The sequence below is a fragment of the Acromyrmex echinatior genome, chromosome 6 (genome assembly GCF_024713525.1).
Source record: "Acromyrmex echinatior isolate Ae372 chromosome 6, ASM2471352v2, whole genome shotgun sequence".
In the NCBI taxonomy this organism is placed as follows: Eukaryota; Metazoa; Arthropoda; class Insecta; order Hymenoptera; family Formicidae; genus Acromyrmex; species Acromyrmex echinatior.
In genome coordinates, this window is record NC_141857.1 from 10,087,100 (window position 1) to 10,095,976 (window position 8,877).

General features: G+C 31.7%; 3 pseudogenes; all 3 read right to left on the reverse strand.

The window, feature by feature from the left end:
• Positions 1 to 3,464: 3,464 nt before the first annotated feature.
• On the reverse strand, positions 3,465 to 4,382 carry LOC147909385 (uncharacterized; annotated as a pseudogene).
• Positions 3,905 to 6,289, reverse strand: LOC147909386 (uncharacterized; annotated as a pseudogene).
• Positions 5,752 to 8,745, reverse strand: LOC147909387 (uncharacterized; annotated as a pseudogene).
• Between the last annotated feature and the right edge of the window lie 132 nt (positions 8,746 to 8,877).

An 8,877-nucleotide genomic window follows, 5' to 3' on the forward strand; every position in this document is an offset into this window, starting at 1 on the left:
TATATGTATATATAAATAAAACATTGATACTCTCGCAAACAAAAAGAAAATGTAAAAAGTCGCGATAAAATGTGTTGCGACACGTTTGCAATTTTTGGAAAGAAGGGGAGGTGATTATCCTCTCTTTGATTTTAGATATATTACCATATGTTATAATTTATGCGGATGCAATCAGTCTTGCGATACCCACTTTTACGAACAGTTCAAGAATGTACATCGCCAAAGAGAGCGCATCGTACGAAGCGAAAAAGGACTGTAATAACATAAGTTTTAAAGATTTATACATCGAAAAAACATGTTTTCAAACATTACACAGCATGGAGCATCACGCGGTGCATTTACTTAGCAGAGATTACTACCTGACGGCTATGAGCAACAAGTTTTTAGAAATTGGAATCAACGTTGATCCACCGAGTTATGTGGAGATCGCCTTCAGATCACGAATAAGAATTGTCTCTCGAAACGTGGAAGGGCCTCTACGAATAGCGATGGAATATTTACAAAACGCTTCAAAATGAATACAAAGACAATTTTATAAGCATTGGGCCGCTAACCGTCAAAGTTCGTATGCTGATCGATGCTACGCTTGTACGTCTCGATTCTTCATTCATACGCATAATGATGACCGAAACGACGCTACAACGTATGTTTGACTTTGCCGGATGTATGTAATATAACATTTGAACGATTAACTAGACTAGTAGATATGGTCGATATCAAGTATATGCGATTCTCCAATATCGCGTCCGAGAACGCTATACGCGATAGTGATATATTCGACAAGCATCAGCTCGTCGACCGCGAGTAACTTTTTTAGTTTTTAACACGTATGAAAAACAATAATGTGAATAAAAATTTTTTTCGTTTACATCACTATATTCATCAGGATATTCCAGAATAAATCTTTGTTCTTAAAATGACATATTCCTGATATAATTCTAATATAATTATATATTAATTTTTCCTTTGCCAAAATTCTATGCATAGCTTTTTTAATTACAAACAAAAATAGTAAGCGAATTATGAGTCGCATACGGAAAATAGGCAGGGGCAGTGCAACTCACCGTTTGATGCGGGCGCTCAGTTCCAATCAGCTTAGTAAAGACGCATGAAACGTGTCACACGATGATACGCGCACATCACACGTCACACGTATTTCATCTCCCTCCCCATTCTCTCTCTCTCTCTCCCTCCCTCTCTTCTCCTCTCCTCTCCTCCCCCCCCCCTCTCCCATCTTATAAAGATGTCATCATACCACAGCCGAGCTGAAAAAAAGGCAGAATAATTTCGTGACCATGAATTCCGCGATTCTCATAAGTCTACATCAAATAACAATAAATTTTTGTTTTTCACATCAATTGTATCACAATTACATTTGCGCGAATTTTGTAATTCTGAAGTAATCTGTAATTCTGTCAGTAATTCTGAATTGCCGAATGATTAATCGACAGTGATTAATAGCAGTGAGCCACTAGATTCATTTATAAAAATCAATCAAATGCGTGGATAAATCCGTGAACGTATTGATACGCGACACAATTTATAAAAGGACGAATACTTCCGATTATTAATTGCTGTATGCAATTTCTTTCTTGGATTTAATTCTCAGTCGCTAAATAATTAATCGGTAGTGATTAATAATAATGAATTGATAAATTCGTTTGTAAATCGATCAAGTGTGCATGAAACGTTATAAGTGACATAATTAATGTAAAAGACAAAAATTCGCGTGAACGTGTAATACAATTGATGTGAAAAAACAAAAACTTATTATTATTTGGTGTGGACTTATGAGAATCTCAAAATTCATTACGAAATTATCCTGCCTTTTTCCAACTCGGTTGCGATATGAAAACATCTTTACAATGTAGAAGAGAGAGAGGGCGAGAGGGGAGGAAGAGAGATAAAATACGTATACGCGCATGTATCATTGTGTCACACGTTTCATGCATAGCAAGCAGCTGATCGAAACTGAGCGCCCGCATCAAACGATGCGTTGCGCCGCCCCTACCTACTTTCCGTTCGCAATCCGTAATTCGCTCAATATTTTCATTCATAATTAAAAAACTAAGTTACGCATAGAATTTTGGCAAAGGAAAAATTGTTTTAGAATTTGTCAGGAATATGTCATTTTATGAACATACGTTTATTCTGAGACATTTTATTCTGACATATGTTCTGTCTTTGCTTCCATCATAATGCCCCATCGCACTTAGTTTATATAAACACCTGCCAACACTTCTCTTAACGCGTCTAGAGTTCTACAGCCAGCCAAACTTATAATCTAAAGTGTTTAATATACAATGGCCCGTAACTAATATCCTAGGCAGCTTCGCCGGAGGATGATTCTCAGCGTCAGTTTTTGTCAAGCCTCGTCTGCACAAGGTTTGTTTTTTCTTACGCGAGTGATCTTTTATAAAATGTGCAAGAGTATTTCACCATTTATCTATAATGGTAGAATATTTTTGCACATGTACGTGATTAAATAAAAGTGCAGTTTTATTATCTGTAAACAATGGGCGATAAACAACAACAAAAAGATAAAGTGGTGGCGATTGCTTCCACCTCCTTAGTTTCCTTCGTTCGATTGTATGATAAGACTGTTGCAATTGATATCATTCAGTTACATGTCGATGAAATTAAATTATTCCATTACCTTTTCGAGATTGGCGAAATTGTGGAGGTTGATGAGGTAGTGAAGGAAGAGGAAGAAGAGGAAGAGAAAGAGGAGCATGAAGAAAAAGAATTATACATGGGTGACCTGCCTATAAATTTTACATCAGTCTTCAAGAATGTGCGGATTTCATGATGGACCTCCTCCATCTATCGAGCGAATTTGAGCTACTGAACTTTCTCGTGGCTGAAGAGGAAGAAGAGACTCAAGAGGAAGAGGAGGAAGAGGAAGAGGAAAAAGAGAAAAAGATAGAGAAGGAAGAGCAAGAGGAGGAAGAGGAGAGCGTCTCCGCCGGAGGAGTCCTGGAAGATCCTCCTCTTCCCCTGGAATACCCTGCGGAGGAAATATCACAATTGTTTGATACAATAAATGAACTCAACTTAGGAGTCTATATCCTTAGCGCCCTGATCGGGCGCAGGAAGTGGAAGAGGAGGATGATCATTAAAGCGAAGAGGAGGATGGGAAGGGGAAGAAGGAGGAGGAAAACGCAGAAAAAGTAAGAATTTTTATTATATATTTTGTTTAAAATATTTTGTCCGCGACGCATTTTTGGGAAAGGCGTGGAGTCTGCAGCGACGGCAGCGGTCCACGGCAGCGGCTCGCGGCGGCAGCAGCACGTATCATTAATATTTGATGCTTATGTAAACAGTCAATGTTTACATAAACATGTCATCGACCGGGGACCTTTTCCACGCTGCCACCTCCCTTCCCCCGTGCCCGTGACATCATACTCGCGCTTACGAGTATCCTCCCCCCCCCCCCCGATTGACCTAAAATTCTTACAGTATTGCTACTTACAAAAATATTTCATATACCAGGAACATCGTATTATAACAGGTACACCACATATGGAGCAGCATGGTATTTCTTAAATATCTTTTCTACAGAAACAAAAATTTAGAGTTTTGAAATATGCCGGTCGTTCTTCGATGTATCCACTCTTGAGACCAGATATATTTAAAAAGATTATGAAATCATGGAGAAGATAGCTGTATGTATATGTTAAGATTGTAATTTAGTGATATTATTTCTCAAATGTAAATTAATATCATGATTTAATAACATGACGCGATCGATGAATATTCTCACAAAAAATTTTTCTATAGTTTGAACTCATAAACAAGAGGTTGAATCATTCCCATAGTTGTTTTTTTTTTTTGGTATAATTAAAATCAATATATCTTTATCTCTCTTTTTTTGGCATAAATTCTTGCAGACCTGCAAGATAATATCCGCTCCAAGAGTGTAATAACTAGACGGATATTTATGCAAAATACTTAACTGAATATTAACCATTGGACCAATTTTAGCAGTCGATCGTTGTTTGTTAAAAAGTTACAAATAAGTAAAGTAAAAAGATTGAGATTGCAATCTATAAATATGCAATTTATGCAAAATATGCATTTTATGCAAAATATTCAGTTAATAATAAGTATTTTGCATAATCCTGCAATAATAAGTATTTTGCATATCCGCAGTCTACTAATAACAGTCTCTGAAACTTCCAGTAGCGGGTACAAATACATTGGTAAATCAAGACTGAAAGTGTTGTTAGTTAATTTGGCCGATTTTGATGCTGCGATGTAAATCTAAACTTAGATCTGCGTTGCAGATCTAAACAAACTTTCTTTTACGCATGGTCCAAAATTTCCAATCTCGCTTCTTTTAATACCAAATAATAAGGCGATTTCAATTATCCACTTGCAGAAATTATAGACGTAATCGTATAACTATGCGTAGTTGCCAATTGTTATTGAACTATGTTTTTAATATAATACCTTGTTTTAATATCTTGCGTGATCAGTGTTTTGCCTGAATGTAATTCCAAATTAAATCCACTTTCGTTTGCATTATATATATCTCTAGTTTAAAAAGATTTGTATAAGATTTTATAGTAGCTATGAATTCCTGATATGTAGTTTGTAATTGCTCTTTATTTATTACTGCAGAACGATTTATAAATTTTGTTATTTTTCTTGGCATAATTCCATATTTTCTTTTAAAATTTAATGACCATGTTACACCAGCTTTAAATGAAGGAAGATTTATTTGTGCTTTGACTTCTAGGGCCCGTCGTTGTAAATCCATATCATGAAATTAATTCTTTTTTCGTCATTAGCTTCTTTAAAATTTTGTAAGACATATTCAAAAATATACATCTTTCTCTATGGGTACCTCCTTTTTATATGTAATGTTCCCATCAATATGATTACCGCAAAGACTTTACCTTCTTAAAATTATGTTATAATAAATAACAAAATTAAGGCTAATGAGAATCAACGCGGGAATAAATGCGCATAAGTATTAATTCATATAAAATACTTCAAATTGATAGATGATATGTAACTTTATTACGACTACATCGAATAAATTTTCATCGATTTATAAAAATGAAAATCTTAAATTATCCTTTTTTAGTAAGCTCAATAAGTTTATTAAGATTCAGAAGGACATTCTTCCAAGAAACTATAACAAGAATATGTAGTATATATAAGATAGAATGTAAAAATTGTGATGCTCCCCCCCCCCCCTACGTCGATCAAATGAGTAGGAAATTAAGCTCTAGGATTACAGAACATCGCGATCATATAAACTGAAAACTACCAGCAAATCATCAGTAATTACGGATCTAGAATTGACAATGAATTTCATCATGATTTTGATTGGGAAAATGTTCAAATTCTGGATCATGAAAAAATCTTTAACAAACACTTAATTTCTGAGAAAGCGCATATTCTTATGCAAAAGAATGATTTGAATCTGCGCTCAGATACTGATTGACTTCATTATACTTATACTACGATGTTAATGAAATTGGCATTTTATATTTATCCTTATATTTTATTTATACCAACATTCTACTCTTAAGAATTTTATTTCATGTCTCAAGTCAAGTTGAATATTCTATACATAATGTCTATATATATCTTCTAATATTTTGTTATTTATGACATAAAAATTTTGTATTTATCACGGTTTGATCTCAGAAAAATTGAAATGTTCGTTAGAACTATTCGAAACTCCGAATTATCAACTGTTAATTAAGTACTCGTAGCATAATTAATTTATTAATTAGAGAATTTATTTTTGCCAAAGCTTCGTGACATGATTGACGTCTGTTTGAAGTGAGTTACTCACAATTTTTGAGAATTGTCTCTTCACTACATATTGTTACAATTTTACAACTTTACATATCAGATTCCGCTTCAATCTTGAGAACTTGATAGTGAACTCATCATGAACAGATCGTCTAACCATCATTGATCATTGATTATGTATAACTTGCTGAGGATGATTCCAAAGAGAGTGGAAAGTTCAAAGTTCGTAATAAAGCTACACATCATCTATCAATTTGAAGTATTTTATATGAATTAATACTTATGCGCATCTATTCCTGCGCTGACTCTCATTAGCCTTAATTTTATTGTTATTTATTATTTTAAAGTTTGAAAGTCCGATTTAAATTATTTTTTGTTATTATATTTTACCGATGAAAAAGAATATCGCCCCTTTTTTCACTTTTTCAAAATTCAATAGCTCTTCTTTTATAGTCATCAGTGATAATTTTTCGTTCTTCTGAAATACAACTATCTTCTGCATGATTATCGTCTTCATCTTCTTCGAGTATTTCCATTTCGTCATCCGAGACAAAATCTGCATCAAGTGAGTTTGATTTCCAATAATTTTCAAAATCTAACATAGTATCAGTTTGAATACTAAATAACATTTCATTCAGAAGATTCTATAATATCCTTTATAATATTATGTAATTCAATTCCTTTATCGTTTATAAGTTTCCGGAATTTTTGAAATTTGGAAAGAAATAATTAATTTATTGAGAATATTTGCAGGATTCACTAGTACTATTTTAATAATTTGCACTGTTTGATTTTGACTTTTCACTTGAGTTATTGGTCTTGAGTTATTATTCTTACTGATTATGCTTTATACTGAAATTATTACACGATTCTTGTGATTTATTATATATAGTAATATCACCATTTTTAAAGTAATATCATTTTTACATATCAGGCATGTATCTAATATTACATGTATTTGATATAAAAATGACGATGCTGACGTTAATTAATTATATTAATTAAGCACCTACATCATAAGTGATATAAAAAGGTGCTGCTATCATGTTAATTAACTATATCAATCAAGCACTATATCATGTAGTAAGCGATAAGTATAACAAATAAAAGTGTTTATGCTTTTCTCTAGGGTTTGATAATGAATCTGTCTTATTTATAAATTGTTAAGATGTTTATTTGTATATGTCTGACCGATACAATATTTTTACTGGGATTCTTTTTCATAAATGGTCACAAATAAATCACATATATTTCATTGATGGCATACATTTTTACTATATATCATCAATAATATTTTCAAAAATAATCTTTTTTTTAAAGTTCTGAAAGTTGTTGCCAAAAACGGTTTGAAGGAGGAAATCAGTCCTCATATCTAAAGCGATATTTAGCTTTCTCCGCTATATCTCAAAAACTATTCAACATATAAAAAAATATTTTATACAAAAGTTTTACAATAAAATTTATCTATTTATTTACGTCAATGATATTTTTCAGAATATTTATTTAAAAATTTTTTTTAAAAATTTAAGAAAATAATTGCTTTTTAAAAATGTTATTAACGCGAGTAAATACAGCTAATTTTGTTGTAAAACTTTTGTATACAATTTTTTGATATCTCGAATAGTTTTCAAAATATAATGGAAAAAGCTAAATTCCACTTAACACATAAGAAGATTTCACTTTCTTTTAAACCATTTTTTGGCCGTAACTGATATTTTCTAAATTCATCTCTTTATGTAAGCTATAAGTACACGATGTTTCATTAAAATCAAAATTTGCCACCTCGTGAGGTTCCCTTGTAATTATTACTTTTAGTTATTATAATAAATATGTTCAAATATTCTGATAAATAAAATAGCAGATTCAAGCAATGTAAAAGCATATGATTTATTATTCTTATTCACTTGACACATTATTTTCAATTATGTATATCAAACAGTTCACAGCAACTATATTATAAATTGATATAAAACTCACTTATTTACTGATAAAAAACAAAATAATATAATTTAAAAAATTAACGTACACTTACGCTCTGTGATAAAGATATTTAGCAAGAGCATCTCTTTTCTGACTATCACTGATTTCATTATAACAATTTTGAACTGGGTCTTTAATATTTTCATTCATATTATCATCAACTTTCTATTCCTTCATTTATACAATATATTCCTCAATATCTATTTGTATCTTTATGATGTATGCACATATTGTGTATGCAGCCCAAATTGTCTATTAAATCTATGCGATACGTATTTAAATATAATATTTAAGCCTTCTAAATTGACCCTTTAAGACGGCAAGTACTCTTTCAATAACTTATCTACTTTTTGATAAAGCTTCATTAACCTTTTGAAGCACGGTGAGAATCTAAATTCCCACCTCTTTGTAATTTTTTGCATTTTTCAAATAATTAAAATTTAATTTTGTTGCAAATTTTTGCGGTTTTATTTCGATAAGATGTTCGTAAGTGCAAAAAAATGTATGTTTTCTGTTAATTTTTTGTTTCGTCTCGATCAACTAACTTTGCTTTTCGATCCGCCATATTGGATTCGCCATTTTGAATTTCGAAAATCTGAGGTCAGATTTGTAATCAACGATCTCGAAAATCCCCGAATAACAAATTTCAATTGAATTCTACGTAAAAAAAAATGTATGTTTCAAAGGATTAAATCGCTGGTTAATGACATTTAAATTTCTTATATCAATATAAGGTAAAATTAGCCATTGTAGTGCAGAATAAACTTTATCAACCAATAAAAATTGATTTCCGAAAAAGTAGTGATTTGTATTCGACATTATATTAGTATATATGTCTCAGTTTCTAAAAATTCTCACATCGATCACAAAACTTGTGTATTCTGCAAAAAAATTAATAAATTTCATTGATGCATCACATATTCCTTACAATGTAATAACATAGAAGCATTTCCGATTTATATATTAGGTGTTGGAATTAATTCGTAGCGTTTTTAATGAAAGAATGTTATTTATTTCACATGAGCATTAAAAAATACATTAATGAAAGTACTTCCCATCACTTGTAAAACGCTACGAATTAATTCCAACACCTAATATGTTTCACCTTAAATTTTACTTGTTAGG